Source organism: Dendrobates tinctorius, unplaced genomic scaffold (genome assembly GCF_039654945.1).
Source record: "Dendrobates tinctorius isolate UK_male_01 unplaced genomic scaffold, ASM3965494v1 ptg000219l, whole genome shotgun sequence".
Taxonomy (NCBI): Eukaryota; Metazoa; Chordata; class Amphibia; order Anura; family Dendrobatidae; genus Dendrobates; species Dendrobates tinctorius.
Window position 1 is genome coordinate 3,280,297 of NW_027361886.1, and position 24,945 is coordinate 3,305,241.

Below are 24,945 nucleotides of genomic sequence, written 5' to 3' on the forward strand. Positions count from 1 at the left end.
TCTTAACTCGGTTTCATGCAATGTCTCTTCCTTACCTGCCACTAGATGACCAGTGTGAACGTGTTCTGTACTGTTATAGGCCGGTGAATTTTGGGCAAGGGGGGCTGTGATGGCAATAGTTTATTTATTAAAAAAGGTACCCCCCATTGGTGAAATGCTGGTCAGCCTATGCACTCCATTACAAGTCTCAGAGACCCACACCTCTACATTCGGCCTACTTCTTAGCTCAGTTTCCTGCAATGTCTCTTCCTTACCTACCACTAGATGACCAGGGTGAATGTGTTCTGCACTGTTATAGGCCGGTGAATTTTGGGCAAGGGGGGCTGTGATGGCAATAGTTTATTTATTAAAAAAGGTACCCCCCATTGGTGAAATGCTGGTCAGCCTATGCACTCCATTACAAGTTTCAGAGACCCACACCTCTACATTGGGCCTACTTCTTAACTCGGTTTCCTGCAATGTCTCTTCCTTACCTACCACTAGATGACCAGGGTGAACGTGTTCTGTACTGTTATAGGCCGGTGAATTTTGAGCAAGGGGGCTGTGATTGCAATATTTTATTTATTAAAAAAGGTAAACTACATCCTTGTTGGCAAAGAATTCATAACATTTGTGCACCTTAAACAGCTCACTTGAAAAGCTCCTTTTTGTGTTGCCTGGTTGCTCACATTGGCCACAACACACTTCAAGTAAATTTGATAAAGCAATGCTGTTAGTTTGGCTCAGTAGTTCATTACAAATATTTCTTTGTCCACTATATTTGTTTCTCTCCTTGAGAGCCATAACTTTGGCTGCATCAAATGGCAAGAGTTCAATACAAAAAAGTGATGGCTGAATGCTTGTAGATGCAGAGGACTTAATCATTTTTTGAAGCGATAACTTCTATGAGTGCGACTGCATGTTCCTTCTTTACTGGATTATAAACAGGAAGATAAAAAAAATTATCTTATTATCTCTAAATTACTTTGTTGAAAGGCTCTGTGATCATCTATGGTGTCTCCAATATTTACTCCACAACTGAAAGGAACAGTTAGGTAAAATTTAGCATGGTCACAGTTATGTTTTCGAACATCTTCACATTATTGCTATTCTCTCTTCTATTTCAGGAATACATAGTAGCAGCTGTGTTTTTCATTAATTGCCTGTAGATCCTGGGAAAGTTGATTGTAATGATTCTCTTCAAGTACTCAATGGGTTAAGCTTCTGTTTTTCTTGAAAGGCTGAATAAACATGTGATTGCTGTTGATCGTCATATTCTCCTGAAAATAATTCTTCATAGAGGGTCCCATCATACCATAAAAAATTACGAAATGTTTGTCGTCCAACAATATATTGCATCCTGCTCTCAACATATTGTAGGGTTTCCATAACCATTTGCAATTACAGGAAGACTTTGACAGCTTGAGGTTTCAGGGTACACTTTAGAAATGTTTTTAGATTTTTTTAAACTAACTGTCTCCCGTCCACAATCACGTTATTCAGACTGCATTGTTGCTTCTTCTCTAGAGCTTTAATGAAAGCATGCATAATTTTCTTGCACATTAGTTTTGAGATTTGCTACGATTTTAAGGAATCTGTATCACTAGTTTTTTGCCCAATTTAGGTGTTTTATTTCGGCAACAGTTCTGAAGTGTTATCAAATTTTGTTGGAAAAGATGCAGATTCTTTGTTTCACAAGGATGTCTATGATGCCCAGAGTATAGTATTTAAAAATGTGTACCCCCATTGGGAACTGGTTGACAGCCCATGCACTGCATGTATGGGCATGATAAGTGTAAGAGACCCGGTCCTTTTACCTTGAGCCCATTTTTTACTGAGCCCTTTTCAATGTCTACCTCTTATCTGCAACTACATGACCAGGGTGAACGTGTTCTGTGCTGTTTATGGAAGTACAATTTTGGGCAAGGGTGTCTATGATTGCAATAATATTTTTTTTACAAAGTTCCACCTCATGGGGAAATGTTTGTCAACCTATGCACTGCGTGTATGGGCATTACTAGTCTAGGAGACTCGGTCCTCTACATTTAGCCTACTTGTTACTGAGGCCTTCATCACTGTCTCCTCCATAACAGCCAATAGATGACCAGGGGGAACATCTTCTGTGCTGTTATAGGCAGTACAATTTTGGGCAAGTGTGTCTGTGCTGACAAGAGTATATTTGTTACCAAGGTACTCCCACATGTGTAAACCACATCCTGGTTTACAAATACTTCAGAAAAATGTTGTGCTTTAAAGACCTCACTTGTAAAGCTCCGTTTTTTGTTGACTGGTTGATCACATTGGACACAATATACTGCATATGTAACTTTGATAAAGCAATGCTGTTACTTTGGCTCAGTAGCTCAATAGAAATATATCTGTTGCCACTATATGTTTTATCTTATTGAAAGCCATCACTTTGGCTGCATCAAATGGTAAGTGTTCAATAGCAAAAAGTGACAGCTGAATGCTTGCAGATGCAGAGTACATAATGTAATCAATTTTGGGTGAGTTAACTTCTATGAGGGAGACTGCATGTTCCTTCTTTCCTGGATAATAAACAGGAATAATAATAAATGCTCTTTTATCTGTAAGGTATTTTTTTGAAAGGATGTCAAATCATATATTGTGTCTCCAATATTTACTACACAGCAGAATGGAACAGTTATGGAAAATTGAGCATGGTCACAGCTATGTTTTAGAACATCTTCACATTCTTGGAGTTCTCTCTTTTATTTCCAGAATGCATATTAGCAGCTAGTTTTAACATTACTTACCTATAGATACTGGTTAAGAAGATTGTCATGATTATCCAGAGTACTCAATGGGTTAAGCTTAAGTTTTTCTAGAAAGGTTGAATAAAGATATGAATGCTGCTAATAGTGTAGTGTGAATATGCAAATGGATATTTTGAGTCCATATTGAAATACACAGAATGCATTCAGACAATTACATAGCTGTATTTCTGGTCAAACATTTACAGATGTGACAGACAATGTTCACAGTGACACAATCTTGAGAACTGTTTGTTTGTTAACCTCACAAACAGTTCTAACTTACTATATGTTTGTTGTTTGTCATTGTAAAACATTAAGGTTTACTTAACCTCTGTCTGTGGTGGTTTTATCTAAATCCTTGTGGCTTTTATATTCTAAGGGTTTATGTCCCCTCGTCCGATGACTCCATGATATCTCAGTTTCATCTGACCTTGAAAGCTGGCCACTTGAAGGGCTGGGTGAAACTAGTTACTACATAGTGTAAATCACTATATAAGACCAGAGAAACATGACTAAGACAGAAGCAAAAACTGGGGTACCTGTACATGTACAGTGTGTTCATACCTGCATAATTGGGGACGCCCATGCAGTGTAGTGAATCTCGCAGGGGTTCTCTGTCTTGGTGTTGCTTCTCTGATATTCCAGATGGATGATGTTTGAAAGCCTCTTGGTGATGATGTAAGTATACTGTATCTAGTTAATCTTTATACATACTTAATCATTATATGTATTTAATCCTTATATGTACTTAACATTTGTATGTTAAAATATACAAATGAAAAAATGTAACTTTAAACTCCAGTGGACAAAATCCAGGATGCAAAATTTTAAAAAGTTTTTCCTTGCATTAGCAAAGATTTTTATTATTAAAGTCCATCATATAATAAATCCACACTTCTGGACAGTAGATAAATAGATTAGGGGAAGGGGGGGCTAGCCTCTCAGACTACGCGTTTCGGCGAATTAACGCCTTCCACATGGCCTGTCCAACTGAAAATTAAGCTACCAATATATAAGGAAGAGGGGGGAAGGGATGAAAAAAGGAATTAAAATCAAGAGTAAGTCCTCTCATACTTTAACCCTATGATGACAAAACCCCAATTAATAGTGATACATGGAAAGAGCATATGAAAAGTCAGTTAACAAGTATACAAATATATATATGGGAAAAAATGTTCCGGCATTCTACATCATAATAATGTCACTAAATAAATATCTTGACACAAAAATACAACAAACAAAATATATATATATATATATATATATATATATGCATAAATATACATTCACCAGATGGATAGATCATCAATTTTAATTATAAATTTATTATTTCTTATTTATTTCTTGTTCGATTCCCTTTAATCCTTCTTTCTTTAAAAAAAAAAAAAATGGAAACACATTCAATAACAAGTAATAAGGTCCTGTCTCTTATTCATGCCATCTGGTGTACGACTACCTAAAGTAAAAATCCAAAAACTCTCCCTATTTAATAATTTGCGTTTATAATTACCGCCACGTGGAGGTGGAAAAACCTTTTCAATGCCCATAAAGGAAAATGAATCTGTGTTTCTTCCATGGACTATCACAAAATGTCGAGATGCAGCAGAAATAGTAAGTGCCGTAGTGCTCTCAATATCGCTCAGATGTTTACGAATACGCCTTTTTAAGGGTCCTGAAGTACAACCAATATATTGGATCAAACAAATGGTGCATTCTATTGAATATATGATATAGTCAGAACTACAATTAATAAAGTTGTTAATTACATAGGTTTTTTTATAAGCAAATGAAGAAAAAAGTTTCGATTTTTTTTCGCAAAATGACAGCACTTGCACTTTCTTGCACCACATGGAAAAAACCCTTTCATATCCAACCACGTTGTTGGAGTGGTGGATTTTTTCAGAAAAATAACTCGGGGAAAGGATATCCCTTAAAGAAGGTGCTTTTTTGGCAATAAATTCAATTTTGTTATTTCTCAAGATTTCCCTTAATTTTGGGTCCTGATTAAGAATGGGTAAATATTTCAGAAGAATTTTCTTGATATTATAAAAATCTGTACTATATTGTGTTGAAAAAATTATTGTAGATTTTCTAGTATCAGAATCTTTTTTCTTTTCGCCAAAAAGGTCACTATGTTTTACTTCATTAACAATTTTATCCGCTCTATCAAGACACCATCGGGAGTATCCTCTTTTCTTTAATCTCTTACAAGTTTTTAGTTTTTCAATCTCAAAGGTAGCAGGGTCTGTACTATTCCTTTTAATCCTTATTAATTCACCAATGGGAAGATTTTTTATAACATGGGGTGGATGGCAAGAATCCTCTGCTAAAATGTTATTAGAAGTTGTAGGTTTTCTAAAAGGTAAAATCTCAACCTTCCCATCTGTATTAGTCCTCAAAGTAACATCCAAAAAATTAATCGAATTTTTGTTAGAACAAAAGGTAAATTTCAAATTGAAATCATTGATATTAATATAATATATAAAATTCTGTAATTCCAATTGTGTACCTCTCCAGATAAACAGCAAATCATCAATGAATCTACCCATCCATACCACATTCCTTTTAAAGGGATTACTATCATTATGTAAAAATAATTCTTCCCACCTCCCCATTACAATATTACATGTACAGTGTGTTCATACCTGCATAATTGGGGACGCCCATGCAGTGTAGTGAATCTCGCAGGGGTTCTCTGTCTTGGTGTTGCTTCTCTGATATTCCAGATGTATGATGTTTGAAAGCCTCTTGGTGATGATGTAAGTATACTGTATGTAGTTAATCTTTATACATACTTAATCATTATATGTATTTAATCCTTATATGTACTTAACATTTGTATGTTAAAATATACAAAAGTGTACACATTCATACTATTCAGTCATACTATTCCTTGAATTTTGTACTTTGAAATAAAATTGCGTTATATTGCAAGTATTAGCCTTCTTTAAAGCCATATCTGAACCTCAGCGTTAAAAACTTGGCAAATCAAATAGTCAAATTCTCCAGTAAATAATTCTGCAAAGAGGGAACTATCATACCATTAAAAAATACAAAAAGTTGACTGTCCTTCAATGTAGTGCATCCTGCACTCAACATAGTGTCGGGATTCCATTACCATTTGAAAACCAAGAAAGGGTTTGACAGCTTGAGGTTTCATGGTACGCTATTTTTTTTTTAACTAACGGTCTCCTGTCTCCAATCACGTCATTCAGACTGCATTGTTGGTTATTCTCAAAAGTTTTACTGAAAACAGACATCATTTTGTTTCACATTAGTAAACTTTATAGTCTTGCAAGGATTTTAAGTAATCTGTTTCACTCGCTTTTGGAGTAATTGGTGAGATTTTTATCAGCCACAACTCTGAAGTGTTAGCAAATTTTGGTGGAAGAGATGCAGATTCTTTCATTTTTTTCCTTGCAGTCAGTTCTCCTTAACTCTGTGGGATTTTCTATGAGATTTTATATTTGAACATTGTGAAATGGATTTAGTAGGTGAAGAACGCACTTTTCTGACATTTGAAAATAATCTTTGGGAACCATGCCTTGTTTAACGTCCACCATCTTGCAATGTACGATCTTTGCCTACAGTTTTGCAGTTCACTGAATGCTTTTCTTTGCCATCAGAAGACGATTTCAGGGAAGCCACATTATTTTCTTTATCTGATACAATAACAGACGAAAAAAATATAATGATCTTCAAGGGTTTCTGTGGAGAAAACGCACACTTTGCATGGAGGTGTAAGTAATTTTTTTTGCTTTTGCGTGAAAATGCCACTTACTTTGATATGTTGGAAATCTTGCACTGAAGCCCCCTTATTCATCACTTGGGTAGATTAACTTAGACATTTTATGTCTATCATTGGCAACTTCTGTATGTACAAAATGAATATTGTGAAGTGGATTTTCATGTGCCCATCCAGTATGTGGGTTTCAAGGCGTAATGGGGTGCATATGATTATGCAGCAGGGCAGACATTGCTGTCACTGTGTAAGAATACAGAAGTAGAAAATGAATATGGTGAAGTGGATTTTACGGGGCCCATCCAGTATGTGGGTTCCAAGGCGTAATGGGGTGCATATGACTATGCAGCAGGGCTGGCCTTGCTTCCAATGTGTAAAACAAAGAGTACGGGAGTACAAAATGCATACTGCGAACTTGATTTTCCTGGGTCTATACTATATGTGGGGTCAAAGGCGTAATGGGGTGCATATGACTTTGCAGCAGGGCTGGCCTTGCTGTGAATGCGTAACAAAAAGAGTATGGAAGAAGAAAATTAATATGGTGAAGTAGACTTTATGGGACCCATCCAGTATGTGGGTTCAAAGGTGTAATAGGGTGCATATGTTTATGCAGCAGGGCAGACATTGCTGTCACTGCATAAACAAAAGGGTACGGGAGTAGAAAATGAATATGGTGACGTAGATTTTCCTGGGCCCATACTGTATGTGGGTTCAAAGGTGTAAAGGGGTGCATATGACTATGCAGCAGAGCTGGCCTTGCTGCCAATGTGTATATCAAAGAGTACGGGAGTACAAAATGAATAACGTGAAGTGGATTTTCCTGGGCCCATCCAGTGTGTGGGTTCAAAGGATTACTGGGGTGCATATGAATTGGTAGCAGGCCTTGCATTCAATGCAACATTTTTTATGGAGGCCCTCCTGGACATCTTATGAAAGGGGTATTGGGGTGCGTCGTAATTCTTGGCAGCCCATCCACTCACAGCATAGGCTACAACAGTTTAGGAGACCCACTGTTTAATAATGGCCCTTTAAGAAGAATAATGCCGCCTGATGCACCAGCAAAAATAGGCTCTATGACTTTAAGAGTCCCTCCTTCATAAATGAAACAAGATGGGTCTGCTTATGTGTCACAGACCACATGGCCAGCTAGGGTTGTTAAATGTTACAATGACATTTCTCAGTGAATGCATTTGTAGTGGTTGAAAGCAATGTTAAAGTTGAAAAATGCTACGTCTGAACTAAGCCCAAGTCGGGGAGGAACATTTTGGACTGGGGTTAATTATTTTACCTTACAGGCAAGTCATTAACCTGCAAAGGATGTACCTTAACATATTTCCCAGCAAAATTTGTTTTGGTGTGTTTTTTGTTGCACCGGGAAAAATGACATGAATCTCGGAAAAGATTGTTTAAAGCTGTGAACTAGGACTCAGGAATGCTTCCAGGGGCGATCCCCATGATGTCCCCGTGTCATTTGAGCAGTGTTTCCATCATTTTCAGATGTTTTTAGACCTTTAAAGGACCCCTGGGTGGGATCACAGCAAAAATGCTTGGGTCTTCCATGGACTTACATTGGGCTCGTTGTTCTATCCGAGTACCCGACTATTCCAATTTGCTCGACCCAAGCAATGAGCACCCAAGCATTTTAGTGCTCGCTCATCACTAGTACAGACATAATATGGGAAGCAAGAGGGTATGGGTGCAGATGCAGTATGGGGAGCGAGAGAGGAAGGTATGGGTGCAGTCATATTATTGAAAACAAGAGAGGGGGATGGGTGTAGATACAGTATGAGGAGCGAGAGGGGATATTGAATACAGACACATTATGGTGAGCAAAGGGAAATGGGTGTAGACACAGTATTGGGAGCGAGGAGGGGATGGGTAAATTCACAGTTTTGGAACTGAGGGGTAAATGGGTGCAAACACAATATTGGGAACAAAAGTGTGGCACCCCCAGTAGTATGGTTGCCACAGTGGCATTACCTTCCTCCTAGGGAGTGTGATGTCATGCTTGAAGCAATGAAGGGTCTCTCTGTCAGTTAAACACAACACACAACACAGCTCCCACTCCAGGCCAGCAGAGGGAGCTCTGAACCCAAAACTGGGGGGAAGAGCTGCTCTCTGGGGGCCAGGAAGGGAAAATTACAAACAGCAGAGACCCGCACACAAAGCGCAGAAGGAAGGTCTCAAACCCCCACCTGGCAGGGTGGATCCCTTGGATGCATCCAGGTGAGCCAGACTCAATCCATCACCTGTATGTGGTACTCCGGATCGCAACCACTTGCCAGTGAAAGGTAAAGAAACTGAACCTCTCTGTGTCCTCTTATTTCTCCACACCCCAATGTTCACCGACATCTGAACTGTTAATCAAATATATTTGCCCTGGGGCCCCCACTCTAACCGTGGGGAGCGGAACCATCTTGGCTGTGCCACCATCAGCCCCAGGGGACCAAAAACCGCAGCGTCGGCTGTTAATTTCCGAACATCACAGGTGGCGTCACGCTTCAACATCACACAACTTTCCTCTATTTTATTAATGGACGCCCAGGGTCACGGACCGGGTTACTGTCACTGTGACATCCCCCATTGAAGTCAACGGGCCCGGTACCGAGTAACCTCAGGCCCTGCGGGGAGCTCCACTAAGATAGGGCCTGTGTCCTGTGTTACAATGGGATAATGCATGCCCCTCGTCTTTTAATTGTTTTTAATGTATATCTTTACATTTTTCGGTATCAATTTAATTTTGTTTATTCATATATTTTGTAGTCATTGCATTATATCTGTTGCCTTACATACACCACACCACCTTATTTGTTCTCATTTAATTTTTTTCCTCACATGACCATCCACACTTGCCGCTGCCATGGGTCCATTCTGTATGGGAGTATGCACTATTCACTGTGAGAATTCGGACGTCTCACCTGGAATGACTGCAGACTTTCATCAAAAACCTGGACAAGCCATTTAATATAAAATGAAGCCCTGTAATCAATCCTAACAGTGTGTAATATCCTCACTGTCAGGATTCAGCTCTGCTTGCTGGTTCCATAGCCGCTACACTCATATGCGATTTTCATACTTATGGTCACGTGACAACTAGCTTTTCTTCCTGCTTCTCAGTTTTTCACTGAACATTGAGAGAATTAGGAAGAGCAGCTCGTCAGCATGTGACTAAGGGCTCATACTTATTTGCGAGAAAAACGGACAAGTGCAATCTGATAAAAAATCGGATTGCACTCTGACCAATCTTATTCAATGGTTTACATCTCATCTGCAATTTTTTTTTCTCAGCTGAAATCTGATTGAGAAAAAAATCACGGCATGCTGCGGCATGCTGCGTGTCTCGGACGAGACTCGCCAATGCAAGTCAATGGATGGAGAAAAAAACGCACAGTACTCACACCATCCATATGCCATCCGTTTTTTATGGATTGTAGTTAGAGCATTTAAACAAAAGACACAAATTATCCCATGACAGGAAGTGACATACAGGGAAGTATGTTGCATTGAACTCAATACTTACTGTTGTATGGCCATGTTGCGGCCAGTAGAGATGTTATCAGGTGTAAGGTGTTACTAGCATATGGATGTAGCCAGGCCCTGTGCCTTTGATTGTCTAACATCCCCTGGTGTGCTAGGCAATTGGTAATTTATTCCAAATCAGTTCCCACAATCCCTCTCACCTGATCCTCTACTCAGTCCTATATATTCAGATGCCGCCTAGGGGGTGCACGTGTGTCCCTGCAGCATAAGTATCGCTGCAGCAAAAGTATCATGAAAATGCCGTTATTACTACGGCAGTTAGTCTCAGTAGGAGTCAGGACCCCACTCTATCTACCTGTCTCTTTTGGGTATGTCTGCTGAGTAAGCCCTTCTTATTACTTGGACTTAGCTTTTCTTAACCTATCTTATTTCTTCACCATGTTTACATATGCCCTCACAGTGTTTACTCCTTTAGTCCAAAATAATCATCTCCCCTTCCCTCTTTCCCCCCCACATGACCTCCTCTGCTGACCTGCTCCTCAACCTCAAATCTGTCCGAATAAAACATAAAACAAGCTGCTCACTCTCCTCCCATCTGCTCTCCCTCTTTCTGCTTCTCACTGCTGGCGACATAACTCCCAATCCTGGACCCCCACAGCTCATACCCCCCATTACTTCCCCTTCCTACCGCTCCCTATCTAATAAGAACTACCGCAATCTTTCCAACTTAAAACCTGTGCCATTGACACCCAACCCCCTGCTCCCTCTCTCGGGAGCACTTTGAAATGCCCGCTCCATCTGCAATAAGCTCCATATGATTCATGACCTCTTTCTCTCACAATCTTGCCTTCCTCAGTCTCACAGAAACATGGCTGACACCCTCTGACACCGCCTCCCCTTCTGCGCTGTGTTTCGGCGGCCTCCACTTTACCCACACTCCACGCCCTGGCAACAGACACGGTGGAGGAGTGGGTCTTCTCCTTTCTTCCAACTGCACCTTCAACCCAATCCCACCTCTTCCCTCCCTAATCCTCCCCTCTTTTGAATTCCACTCTGTCCCCATCTACTCTCCCTCCAACCTCCAAGAGGCTGTCATATACCGACCTCCAGGCCCGACCACTGCCTTTATTGACCAATTCTCTACCAGGATTCTTCATTTTCTTTCAACTGACACCCCCTATCATCATGGGTGACTTCAACATCCCCACTGATACCCTTCAGTCAGCAGCCTCCAAACTCCTGTCCCTTACTTCATCCTTTGGACTTACTCAGTGGTCCTCCTCAGCCAGCCACACAGATGGACACACATTAGACCTGGTCTTCACCCGTCTCTGCTCTCTTTCTAACTTCACCACCTCCCCTCTCCCTCTATCTGACCACCATCTACTCACTTTCTCATCCCTGTCCTCCTCACCTGGCACCCATGTCCAGCAACACGCGCACCCCCGCAGAAACCTTGCACACCAAGACACCCACGCGCTCTCTGACTCTATTCTACCACTGGCATCCATATCCTCACTCCATGACACAGACGCTGCTTTCTACAATGCCACTCTCGCATCAGCTATTGACGCGGTTGCCCCTCTCGTTCATGGCAGAATGTGACGTATCAACAGACAACCATGGCACAATAACACCACTAAAAAGCTCCGGCAAGTGTCCAGGATTGCAGAGCGGCTATGGAAGAAAACATATTTGCAAGATGACTTCACCACATTCAAACAGGCAACACTCGATTTCAAATCTGCCCTCACCTCTGCTAAACAGGCCTACTTCACAACCCTCATATCTTCCCTATCTTACAACCCAAAACAGTTATTCAAAACTTTTAACTCCCTCCTCCGCCCACCACTGCCTCATCCAACCTCCCTCATCTCTGCCGAGGACTTTGCCACACACTTCAAAAACAAGATTGATCAAACAAGGCAAGTCTTCATCACTCAATCACCACAACCCCTTTGTATACCAGATCAATGCCCAAACCCCATAACTTCACTCTCCAACATCACTGAAGGGGAGCTTAATCGTCTCTTCTCCAAATCGCACCTCACAACCTGTGCACTCGACCCCATCCCATCCCACCTCCTCTCCAACCTCGCCACCACACTTATCCCATCCCTTACCCACCTCTTCAACCTATCACTAACGTCCGGTACCTTCCCTTCTGCTTTCAAACATGCCACAATCACGCCTATCTTTAAAAAGCCAACCCTCGACCCAATCGCTATGTCCAGCTATCGCCCAATATCGTTGCTCCCATTCATTTCCAAACTCCTGGAACAGCACGTCCACGCTGAACTTTCCTCCCACCTATCATCTAACTTGCTCTTTGACAATCTACAATCTGGTTTCCGCCACCATCACTCCACTGAGATAGCCCTGACCAAAATTACTAACGACCTACTTACAGCCAAATCAAATGGACAATACTCTATACTCCTGCTTCTAGACCTGTCCTCTGCATTCGACACAGTTGACCACTGCCTCCTACTACAGATCCTCTCCTCCTTCGGCATTAAAGGCCTTGCCCTATCCTGGATCTCCTCATACCTTTCCAACTGCACATTCAGCGTCTCCTACTCCCACACCACCTCCTCATCCCACCCTCTCTCTGTTGGAGTCCCCCAAGGCTCTGTTTTAGGACCCCTACTCTTCTCAAACTATGTACTTGGTCTGGGGCAACTCATAAAGTCCCACGGATTCAACTACCACCTTTATGCTGATGACACTCAGATCTACCTCTCTGGCCCAGACGTCACCTCTCTGCTGTCCAGAATCCCATAGTGTCTATCAGACATATCCTCCTTCTTCTCCTCTCGCTTTCTCAAGCTCAATGTGGACAAATCTGAACTTATCATCTTTCCTCCATCTCACAGATCTTCCTTGCCCGACCTAGCTATAACAATTAATGACATCACACTTTCCCCAGTACCGGAAGTCCGCTGCCTCGGAGTAACCTTTGACTCTGCCCTGTCCTTCAAACTGCACATCTAAGCTCTTTCTACTTCCGGTCACCTCCAGCTCAAAAATATTTCCAGAATCCGTCCTTTCCTCAACCCTCAATCTACTAAAATGCTTGTGCATGCCCTCATCATCTCCCGCCTCGACTACTGCAACATCCTTTTCTGTGGTCTCCCTGCTAACACCCTTGCACCTCTCCAGTCCATCCTTAACTCTGACACCTGACTAATTCATCTCCTCGCTACTCCTCCGCTTCTCCCCTCTGCAAATCTCTTCACTGGCTCCCATTCCCTCAGCATATCCAGTTCAAATTACTAATACTGACCTACAAGGCCATCTATAACCTGTCTCCCCCATATGTCTCTGAACTAATCTCCCGATACCTTCCCTCACGTAATCTCTGGTCCCCCCAAGACCTCCTCCTCTCCTCCACACTTATTCACTCCTCACCCAACCGCCTCCAAGACTTCTCCCGAATAGCCCCTATTCTCTGGAATTCTTTGCCCCAACAAGTCCAACTATCAACCACATTTGGATCCTTCAGACGGAACCTGAAAACCCACCTCTTCAAGAAAGCCTACAGCCTGCAATGACCCCGCTATCTCCTTCTCTCTCACCACTACCAGTGATATCACCTCAACCAACACCGGAATTGCTGCAACTAGAGTTGAGCGATACCGTCCGATACTTCAAAGTATCGTATCGGATGGTATCGGCCGATCTTTAAAAAAAGTATCGGTATCGCCGATTCCGATACCGGAAGTCCCATTCAAGTCTATGGGACTTCCGGTATCGGAATAAGAAAAACCCTTTCCTGCCCTTGTACAGCCTCTCTGGGGTCTGTACGGGCCTTTCGGGGGGCTGTGCCGGCCTGCCAGGGGGTCTGTGCAGGCTCCGGTGGTCTGTGCCGGCCTGCCGGTGGTCTGTGCAGGCTCCGGGGGGCTGTGCCGGCCTGCCGGGGGGCTGTGCCGGCCTGCCGGGGGGCTGTGCAGGCTCCGGGGGGCTGTGCCGGCCTGCCGGGGGGCTGTGCCGGCCTGCCGGTGGTCTGTGCAGGCTCCGGGGGTCTGTGCAGGCATCGTCCGATGGGACTACAAGTCCCATCGGGCGATGCCTGCTACCATGACAGTGATTGACACATTAGCCAATGATGGGACAGTAGTAGTCCCATCATCCGGCTAATGTGTTAAATGTAAAAAAAAAAAAAAAATTACATGCTACATACATACAACATGCATACTACATACATGCTACATTCATACAACATACTACATACATGCTACATTCATACTACATAAATACTACATGCAACATACATACTACATATATACTACATGCATGCTACATACATACTGCATGCTACATACATACCACATATATACTACATACATACTACATGCATGCTACATGCATGCTACATGCTACATACATAACACATATATACTACATGCATGCTACATGCTACATACTACATATATACTACATGCATGCTACATACATACTACATGCTACATACTACATATATACTACATGCATGCTACATACATACTACATGCTACATACATACTACATATGTACTACATGCATGCTACATACATACTACATGCTACATACATACTACATATATACTACATACATACTACATACATACTACATGCATGCTACATGCATGCTACATACATACCACATACATAACACATATATACTACATGCATGCTACATACATACTACATGCTACATACATACCATATACATACTACATGCATGCTACATACATACTACATGCATGCTACATACATACTACATGCTACATACATACTACATATATACTACATGCATGCTACATACATACTACATGCTACATACATACTACATGCTACATACATACTACATATATACTACATGCATGCTACATACTACATGCTACATACATACTACATATATACTACATGCATGCTACATACATACTACATGCATGCTACATACATACTACATGCTACATACATACCACATACATACTACATATATGCTACATGCATGCTACATACATACTGCATGCTACATGCATGCTACATACATACTACATGCTACATACATACCACATACATACTACATATATACTACATGCATGCTACATACATACTGCATGCTACATACATACTACATACATACTACATACATACTACATACATACTACATGCATGCTACATACATACTACATGCTACATGCATGCTACATACATACTACATACATACTACATGCTACATACATACCACATATATACTACATACATACAATACATTCATACAATACATACATAGACATACAGTACATATAACATAGAGTAACATACTTACCAATACTTGTCACATTGTTCCCCGAAGCCATTGTCTTTTCCAGAATAAATATTAACATAACAAACCACAAAAATACTCACCCACGATCCGAAGCAGTCCTCGAGTGTGTCCCACGACGATCTTGGGTAGAGAACTGCAGCATCAGCTGTTGCTGCCGTTCTCTACCGGCTGCAGGAATCTAATGACGGAAGGTAGGTATCCTTCCGCACTGTATTCCTCCGCCACTTAAAAAAAAAAAAAGTCCCTAGTCTCACTTTATGCCATTGCTGTGTGGGAATTTCCCATGCAGCAATGGCATAAAGTGAGACTAGGGACTTTTTTTTTTTTAAGTGGCGGAGGAATACAGTGCGGAAGGATACCTACCTTTCGTCATTGGATTCCTGCAGCCCGTAGAGAACGGCGGCATCAGCTGATGCTGCAGTTCTCTACCCAAGATCGTCGTGGGACACACTCGTGGACTGCTTCGGATCGTGGGTGAGTATTTTTGTGGTTTGTTATGTTAATATTTATTCCGGAAAAGACAATGGCTTCGGGGAACAATGTGACAAGTATTGGTAAGTATGTTACTCTATGTTATATGTACTGTATGTCTATGTATGTATTGTATGAATGTATTGTATGTATGTAGTATATATGTGGTATGTATGTAGCATGTAGTATGTATGTAGTATGTATGTAGCATGCATGTAGCATGTAGTATGTATGTAGCATGCATGTAGTATATATGTAGTATGTATGTAGTATGTATGTAGTATGTATGTAGCATGCAGTATGTATGTAGCATGCATGTAGTATATATGTAGTATGTATGTGGTATGTATGTAGCATGTAGTATGTATGTAGCATGCATGTAGCATGCAGTATGTATGTAGCATGCATGTAGCATATATGTAGTATGTATGTGGTATGTATGTAGCATGTAGTATGTATGTAGCATGCATGTAGTATGTATGTAGCATGCATGTAGTATATATGTAGTATGTATGTAGCATGTAGTATGTAGCATGCATGTAGTATATATGTAGTATGTATGTAGCATGTAGTATGTATGTAGCATGTAGTATGTATGTAGCATGCATGTAGTATATATGTAGTATGTATGTAGCATGTAGTATGTATGTAGCATGCATGTAGTATGTATGTAGCATGCATGTAGTATGTATATGGTATGTATGTAGCATGTAGTATGTATGTAGCATGCATGTAGTATATATGTGTTATGTATGTGGTATGTATGTAGCATGCATGTAGCATGCATGTAGTATGTATGTAGTATGTATGTAGTATATATGTAGTATGTATGTAGCATGTAGTATGTATGTAGCATGCATGTAGTATATATGTAGTATGTATGTAGCATGTAGTATGTATGTAGCATGCATGTAGTATGTATGTAGCATGCATGTAGTATGTATGTAGCATGCATGTAGTATGTATGTAGCATGTATGTAGTATGTATGTAGTATATATGTAGTATGTATGTAGCATGTATTATATATGTAGTATGTATGTAGTATATATGTAGTATGTATGTAGCATGTAGTATGTATGTAGCATGCATGTAGTATGTATGTAGCATGCATGTAGTATGTATGTAGCATGCATGTAGTATGTATGTAGCATGCATGTAGTATGTATGTAGTATATATGTAGTATGTATGTAGCATGTAGTATGTATGTAGCATGCATGTAGTATTTTTTTTTTTTTTTTAACATTTAACACATTAGCCGGATGATGGGACTACTACTGTCCCATCATTGGCTAATGTGTCAATCACTGTCATGGTAGCAGGCATCGCCCGATGGGACTTGTAGTCCCATCGGACGATGCTTGCACAGACCCCCGGACATCAGCACAGCCCCCCGGCAGGCCGGCACAGCCCCCCGGCAGGCCGGTACAGACCCCCACAGGGTGCACAGCCCCCCGGCAGGCCGGTACAGACCCCCACAGGGTGCACAGACCACCGGCAGGCCGGCACAGCCCCCCGGCAGGCCGGTACAGACCCCGGGCAGTCCACACAGCCCCCCGGCAGGCCGGCACAGCCCCCCGGCAGGCCGGCAGAGACCCCCGGAAGGCCCGAAATGACGGCGCATCATGATGCGCACACACCGCGCATCATGATGACGTCAGTCTGTCAATCAACTTTGAACTTCCGATTCCGATGCCGAATTCCGATATTGAAAAAATATCGGAAGTCGGTATCGGAATTCCGATACAGCAAGTATCGGCCGATACCCGATACTTGCGGTATCGGAATGCTCAACACTAGCTGCAACCCATCAACATACTGTCTCCTTCTCCACCATCCTGTAGCATGTAAGCCCGAAAGGGCAGGGTCCTCTCTGTATCAGTCCGTCATTGTTAGTTTGTTTACTGTAAGTGATATCTGTAATTTGTATGTAACTCCTTCTCATGTACAGCACCATGGAATCAATGGTGCTATATAAATAAATAATAATAATAATATTTGGCAGGGTCCCATAAACCACCTGTCAGGAATCATTGCATGTGACATACCTCCACGGAGTGCTTTGTTTTGCAAGTTTGCCATGTCTCGTGCATTTAATGTGGAGATGCTCTTGGTTTTAGTCCAGTAGCGCCCCAAATTTCAGGATCCTTGTAACTCAAATGATCAAAATCGCCTAGTAAAGGACATCTCCTGGACCTACAGTGGGGCAAAAAAGTATTTAGTCAGTCAGCAATAGTGCAAGTTCCACCACTTAAAAAGATGACAGGCGTCTGTAATTTATATCATAGGTAGACCTCAACTATGGGAGACAAACTGAGAAAAAAAAATCCAGAAAATCACATTGTCTGTTTTTTTTTCATTTTATTTGCATATTATGGTGGAAAATAAGTATTTGGTCAGAAACAAAATTTCATCTCAATACTTTGTGATATATCCTTTGTTGGCAATGACAGAGGTCAAACGTTTTCTGTAAGTCTTCACAAGGTTGACACACACTGTTGTTGGTATGTTGGCCCATTCCTCCATGCAGATCTCCTCTAGAGCAGTGATGTTTTTGGCTTTTCGCTTGGCAACACGGACTTTCAACTCCCTCCAAAGGTTTTCTATAGGGTTGAGATCTGGAGACTGGCTAGGCCACTCCAGGACCTTGAAATGCTTCTTACGAAGCCACTCCTTCGTTGCCCTGGCGGTGTGCTTTGGATCATTGTCATGTTGAAAGACCCAGCCACGTTTCATCTTCAATGCCCTTGCTGATGGAAGGAGGTTTGCACTCAAAATCTCACGATACATGGCCCCATTCATTCTTTCATGTACCCGGATCAGTCGTCCTGGCCCCTTTGCAGAGAAACAGCCCCAAAGCATGATGTTTCCACCACCATGCTTTACAGTAGGTATGGTGTTTGATGGATGCAACTCAGTATTCTTTTTCCTCCAAACACGACAAGTTGTGTTTCTACCAAACAGTTCCAGTTTGGTTTCATCAGACCATAGGACATTCTCCCAAAACTCCTCTGGATCATCCAAATGCTCTCTAGCAAACTTCAGACGGGCCCGGACATGTACAGGCTTAAGCAGTAGGACACGTCTGGCACTGCAGGATCTGAGTCCATGGTGGCGTAGTGTGTTACTTATGGTAGGCCTTGTTACATTGGTCCCAGCTCTCTGCAGTTCATTCACTAGGTCCCCCCGCGTGGTTCTGGGATTTTTGCTCACCGTTCTTGTGATCATTCTGACCCCATGGGGTGGGATTTTGCGTGGAGCACCAGATCGAGGGAGATTATCAGTGGTCTTGTATGTCTTCCATTTTCTAATTATTGCTCCCACAGTTGATTTCTTCACTCCAAGCTGGTTGGCTATTGCAGATTCAGTCTTCCCAGCCTGGTGCAGGGCTACAATTTTGTTTCTGGTGTCCTTTGACAGCTCTTTGGTCTTCACCATAGTGGAGTTTGGAGTCAGACTGTTTGAGGGTGTGCACAGGTGTCTTTTTATACTGATAACAAGTTTAAACAGGTGCCATTACTACAGGTAATGAGTGGAGGAAAGAGGAGACTCTTAAAGAAGAAGTTACAGGTCTGTGAGAGCCAGAAATCTTGATTGCTTGTTTCTGACCAAATACTTATTTTCCACCATAATATGCAAATAAAATGAAAAAAAAACAGACAATGTGATTTTCTGGATTTTTTTTTCTCAGTTTGTCTCCCATAGTTGAGGTCTACCTATGATGTAAATTACAGACGCCTCTCATCTTTTTAAGTGGTGGAACTTGCACTATTGCTGACTGACTAAATACTTTTTTGCCCCACTGTATATTTGTCGGCAATTATTACCAAATGTAATGTTTAGATTTTGCTAAGTTATTTTTCATTTTGTATTGTGGGCTTCACAGTACTATATTTACACGTGGAAATGTTCCTTTTGTCAGTGAATGATGTAATCCAGAGATGGCGGAGCTGCCGTGATCAATACAGGAGGGAGCACAAGCATCGCCAGCAAAGTGGTTCCGGGACCAACAAAAAAAAAGCCCAACCTGTATATGAGTCGCTTAAACTTTTTAGCCCCTGTCATGGACCTAAGACCGTAAGTACTGTTTTTTAGGCCACATTGTTAATGTTTTAAAACACATTTGTAGTAACGTAACCATAATGTTTAAAAAACAATTATTTATATATGGAACAGAATCCAACATACGGGAAAAAGACACAGCCCCTGAGGCAGAGGCAGGGCCATCCCAACCTGTGGATCAACGCCCATGTGAGGAAGATGTCCCTGGACCATCAGAGGAGGATGTCATGGACCAACAAACCCTTAAGAGGATGCAGCACAGCAGGAAGAGCAGGTCAAGAACAGCAGTCCTACTAGATACCTCACCCCACGCATCAATACCACGGTGAATGCGCAAAAGGAGGAATACCCAAAATATAGTGTCAAGGAGGCAAATTGATAGCCGTGTAATGGATTATATTGGTCGAACCATTTTGGATGATGGAGAGGAGGCCTTTCATCGCAGCTTGGCCCAACATCTTTGCCAAATACCAACAGAATTAAGGCTGAACACCAAAACATCAATACTACACCTCCTACATGCTGCCATCCCCCAAAAAAATCCCAGGTATCTTTTTGATTACATAGAAAAAAGAAAATCTAATAAGTAGTGAAAAAATCCAGCACCAAAGGGTTGCACTCCAATGAACTTTATTCCAAAATCTTTATATAAAAGCATAGACAACCGACAATAGAAAAAATGGCAAAAATAGCAAAGGTCCCAGACACGCGTTACAGGGCCAAATATGCCCCTTAGTCATAACCTAGTGTTATACCAGTGAGTCAGGCGAGGTGGAAATAGCCTCTTGCTACACGAGTATTACTCTTTCATTTTTACCTTATGTCATATAGGGTTATTGTATACCCTTGTTCTTTTTCAACTAATACCATATGTGGAATTTATTCTGTCCGTTAATCTATGTGTAGTGTGTTTTTGCAGGGTGTCCTGAATTATTGGACACTGTCTATAGGTGCTGTTTATTGTATATTCAATTTTTTCTTGTTAGATACCTATTTTTAAGGGGGTATCTACCTATTGGTTTATCGACTAGCAGCTCTTAACATTTGTTTTGACTACGAGATAGGTGTCATTAAGCTGCATTTTGTATATACCCTTATTTGACTCCGAGATAAGATTCTATTATGGGGGGTATTTATATTATGAGATAATTATTGTTCATCTATCATATTTCTCTGTAAGACATTTTTTTGAAAGGGGTATTTACCCTCCAGTCTGTATATTAGCAGCTGTCAGTATTCTTTGACTACGAGATAAGTCTTATTAAGCTGCATTTTTATACCCTTGCTTGATTTCGAGATAAGTTTACAGCACTATAGCACTTTTTACTTATTGGTTTTTCGGTATCATAGGTGTGAGTGTGGCTTCTTTTTTGTGTCCTTTTTTGTATATGCAGGGTGGTCTAGGGCGTTATTAGGGATGCCGACGTTGAGCGGGGGGGGGCGCCATGTCGTCTACAACTAGGGTGCCAACCTCCGCAGTCAGGAAGGGCTGTATTAGGGTTTACTAGGGCATTATAGCCTATTGCCCCTCTGATATATACAGATTCCTAAAATGGATCGCATTTGCTGTTCTATTGATGTTGGACCTCCTAGTATCTAGTGATTTCATATATATGTGTCTTTTTAATCAATGAATTAAAAGTTATAGTTTAGGGGTTCATCCTTTTTGGTGCTTTCTGGTATATTATTTGATTTCTTGAACCCTAGATTATTCTTTTTGAGGTTGATCACGTACTGACTCAGGTCATCCATCTTCCACTGTACTTTCTACTCAATCATGGCAACGTCATATGAGTGTACAGAAGCATAGTACCATAGGCCAACCACCAGGACCTCCTTTAGTAGGTACTTACAACCCCACAGCCATCAATAATCCCCTCACACTCAGCCAGCATGTACCACATACCAAACACATTATGAGCAGCAAGGCCAATAAGGGACACAGTACAGGCAATCCGATTTAGTTTGCCAGGGTGAAGCCTGGCATCATGGCCCTCCACAGCAAACTTCTAATATTGTCCAACACACCCAAAGATCTCACCGCCAACATACACATGAACCTTGTTGGTATCATCAGGGTCCAGTGGATTATGTGCCCACTCACCAACAACCAATACCAACACAGCACAACCACCCAGCAACCATAAATTCAAACCAAACAACACATCAGCAAAGCACCTTTGGATTTGTAATGTTTGGTATTGTTCTAGTAGCAAAATCATTGTCAATGTTGGTTATTTCTTAGTTATACAAAAAGGAAGGCTATGATTTCTTTGTATTTTGCGCAAATTGAAAGGAAATCTTCTTCTCTCAGTAAAATATGTGTTTATTATTCCAAAAATTCCTGTATGCATTATGCAAAGTCAAAATATTGAACACATAGTATGATTACTGAAATCATCATAATCAGTACAAATATTTAACCAAAACATCATGGCCCAACATTTTCTTGCCAGGGTATGGATCCCTCAGGTATAATAAAATAACCTAAAAGAATTTTACGAACTCAGAGGCCTGAAAGCTCTCTGCCTCTGGGCAAAGCCTGAGCAATTTGACCATGATTGTTAGCCAATCCTCCCTCAGCATCCTCACACACTTGCAAATCATGGATACGTGTAAAATTGTGTAATATTACACATGCCTTAATTACAACGTTCGCATTTTGCTAGCTTAACTGGAGGGCACTAAGCAATACTCTCCATTTTGCCGTCAAAATGCGAAAGGCGCATTCCACCAGACGCCATGCCCGTGCTAGCCTGTAATTAAATACCCTACGACATCTGTTAAGACCCCACCAAGGATAAGGCCTCATATCATAGCGTCTGAGTTGAAAAGCTTCATCAGCTACTATGACAAAAGGAATTGGTTGGCCACCTGAAGCAGAAAGAATCCTTGGGGGTGGAACACCCATTTGATTGTTCTTAAGCCACCAACCAGTAATGGAAGAATTGAAGATTCGAGAATCTCCAGTTCTTCCATAGGAACCAATATCTAGAATTATAAAATTGTATTTGCTGTCAACTAATGCCAACAACACTACAACCCCCCCCCCCCCTATAATTGTAGCATTGGGACCCTGAGTTCAGCAACTTCTTGACCCGGATATGCTTCCCATCTAAAGCATCCAGACAATCTGGAAATTGACAACTCAGGTACATCCCATTTGTGATGCGTTCCCAGTGTTCGTGTGTAGGCTCCGGCATAACTTTCTCCTTAAGGTGATCCCAGATTTGTGAACAGGTGTGCTTCACAATATTGGAGATGGTTGTTCGTCCAAGGAAAAATTCTAAATGTAGGGCAGCATAAGACTCTTCCGTTGCAAGAAATCTAAAATGTAAATACAGTTACAAATTAAGGGAAGGTTGACATTGATGCAGAGGAATGGCAGACATTCTACGTGAAGTTGTGTTAAGAATTATTCCAAACAATATTCAAAGATTACATAAAACAAAATGGTAGTTCGCTATGTTCCTAACATACATTAATATATGTTTCACATATGTCAAATTAAAACATAAAATTACCTCAAGGTAAGCAGAAGCCATTCTGCCGCTGAAATGCTTTTGCAAAAACGGGACATTTGAAATGTTTTGGCTGGACGAAACTCAGCCAGTAGAATATCAAATGTCTCAAGTGACATCCTCGTGTAGGTCAAAAAATTTTCACGATGCTTGCGTAGATATCCATACAGCCGGGCAAAATGCCCTTTAATAGGATGCTGGGTGAGGAGTGGATGCACCCAAAATCTACGCCGCCTCCTTGGAGCAACAACAGGGGAATATCCAACCCCATACTCTCGGAATAACATCCAGTTGAAGAGGAGCTCCTCGGTAGGATCCAAAGTCAGATTCCTAGCAGCCATACTTGCTTGGTGTTAATGCCAACATCCAAAACAAAAAATATGGATGTGCTTACCATCACACATGTTGTTAAATGGCTTTATATAGGGCTAGCACACAACTGAAATTTGATTGTGTGTTCTATTTCCATACCATACGCATGGTCAGTTTTAAAAATCGCGTGCCACTCGCATTGTACTCGCATGACACTCGCATGGCACTCGTCTGTTTTTCGGTCCAGATATCGGAACTTTTTTTTCTCACATATGGTATGAGTATGTACCCTTAGTTTGGATGTTGCGTATGTGCTTGGAGGTGGGTGCACCAAACTGAATTCTTGCCCCGGGTGCTGGAAAACCTAGATACACCTCTGTTAACTTTTCAGCTAAAAAGCTTTTGGTTACTGTGTATAATTTGCCAATAAATGGAGATAGAAGACTTCCGGCACAGGAATCCTTTTTCAATAAAATTCTTTCTTCATTTAAACATCTTCAGTGATAAAAAAAACAACATCATGGGGACCCCCCATAGGCCTCACGCGTTTCGGTCCCAGTAAGAACAGTCCTTCCTCAAAGGCATACAAACATAGAGTGAACAGTTCCTTATATCTATCACAACAGCACATGTAATTAATTAGAAAGGACTACCTCCCCAAGGGGGTTATCTTTTGTTCCCACTTGTAAAGGGGATTTATTCCAAACATTGTGTGACATTAACAAATTTGTACGTTTACTAACTGTCAAAAGACATTTTTTTTTCAGGATAATCCATTGGAGGATAATGTGTCTGGTGCTCAAATAAATATGTTAAATAGCGAAAGTTTGTTACTTCTGTCGGCCACGGTGAAGGATGAAGTTGTATTAGAAATGTTACATAGTTTAGAGGAAACAGATGTTTCCGTTAATAATGAACCGGTTTATGATGATGATATGGTATCTAATACATTTTTTTATCCTGTAGCATCACGGGTACCGATTATGGACACCTTTCAAAGGGTTATGGAAAGGGAAATTAAGGATTTACTTGATTCAGATCTACAAGTCTCAAAAAATGTGTCCTTTACAGAGACACAGGCATTTAATGCGTTATGTGAGAATCCACATATAGTAATCCACCCTTCTGATAAGGGCGGTTCAGTGGTGGTGCTTGACACTATGTTATATCATCGGGAGGTTATTTCCATGTTGTCAGATACCTCCACTTACCGCCCTTCGGGGATGGATCCTACCAGTCGAGTCCAGACAGAACTTTTTGGAATTATCAGGAAGGTTTGTCTCTTG

At 41.3% G+C, this 24,945-nt stretch overlaps 1 long non-coding RNA gene across 2 annotated transcripts in view; it reads left to right on the forward strand.

Annotated features, from left to right (window-relative positions):
* The window catches only part of LOC141058914 (uncharacterized), a 50,283-nt gene extending 25,697 nt beyond the window's left edge, over positions 1–24,586 (forward strand). The window contains exons 2-3 of one of the 2 annotated variants that reach the window (XR_012222351.1): positions 19,687–19,841; positions 19,941–24,585. This is a non-coding gene — a long non-coding RNA (uncharacterized lncRNA). Of the gene's footprint in view, positions 1–19,686; positions 19,842–19,940 lie in introns of both variants that reach the window. The other variant, XR_012222350.1, reaches the window with a different exon arrangement.
* Positions 24,587–24,945: the final 359 nt, after the last annotated feature.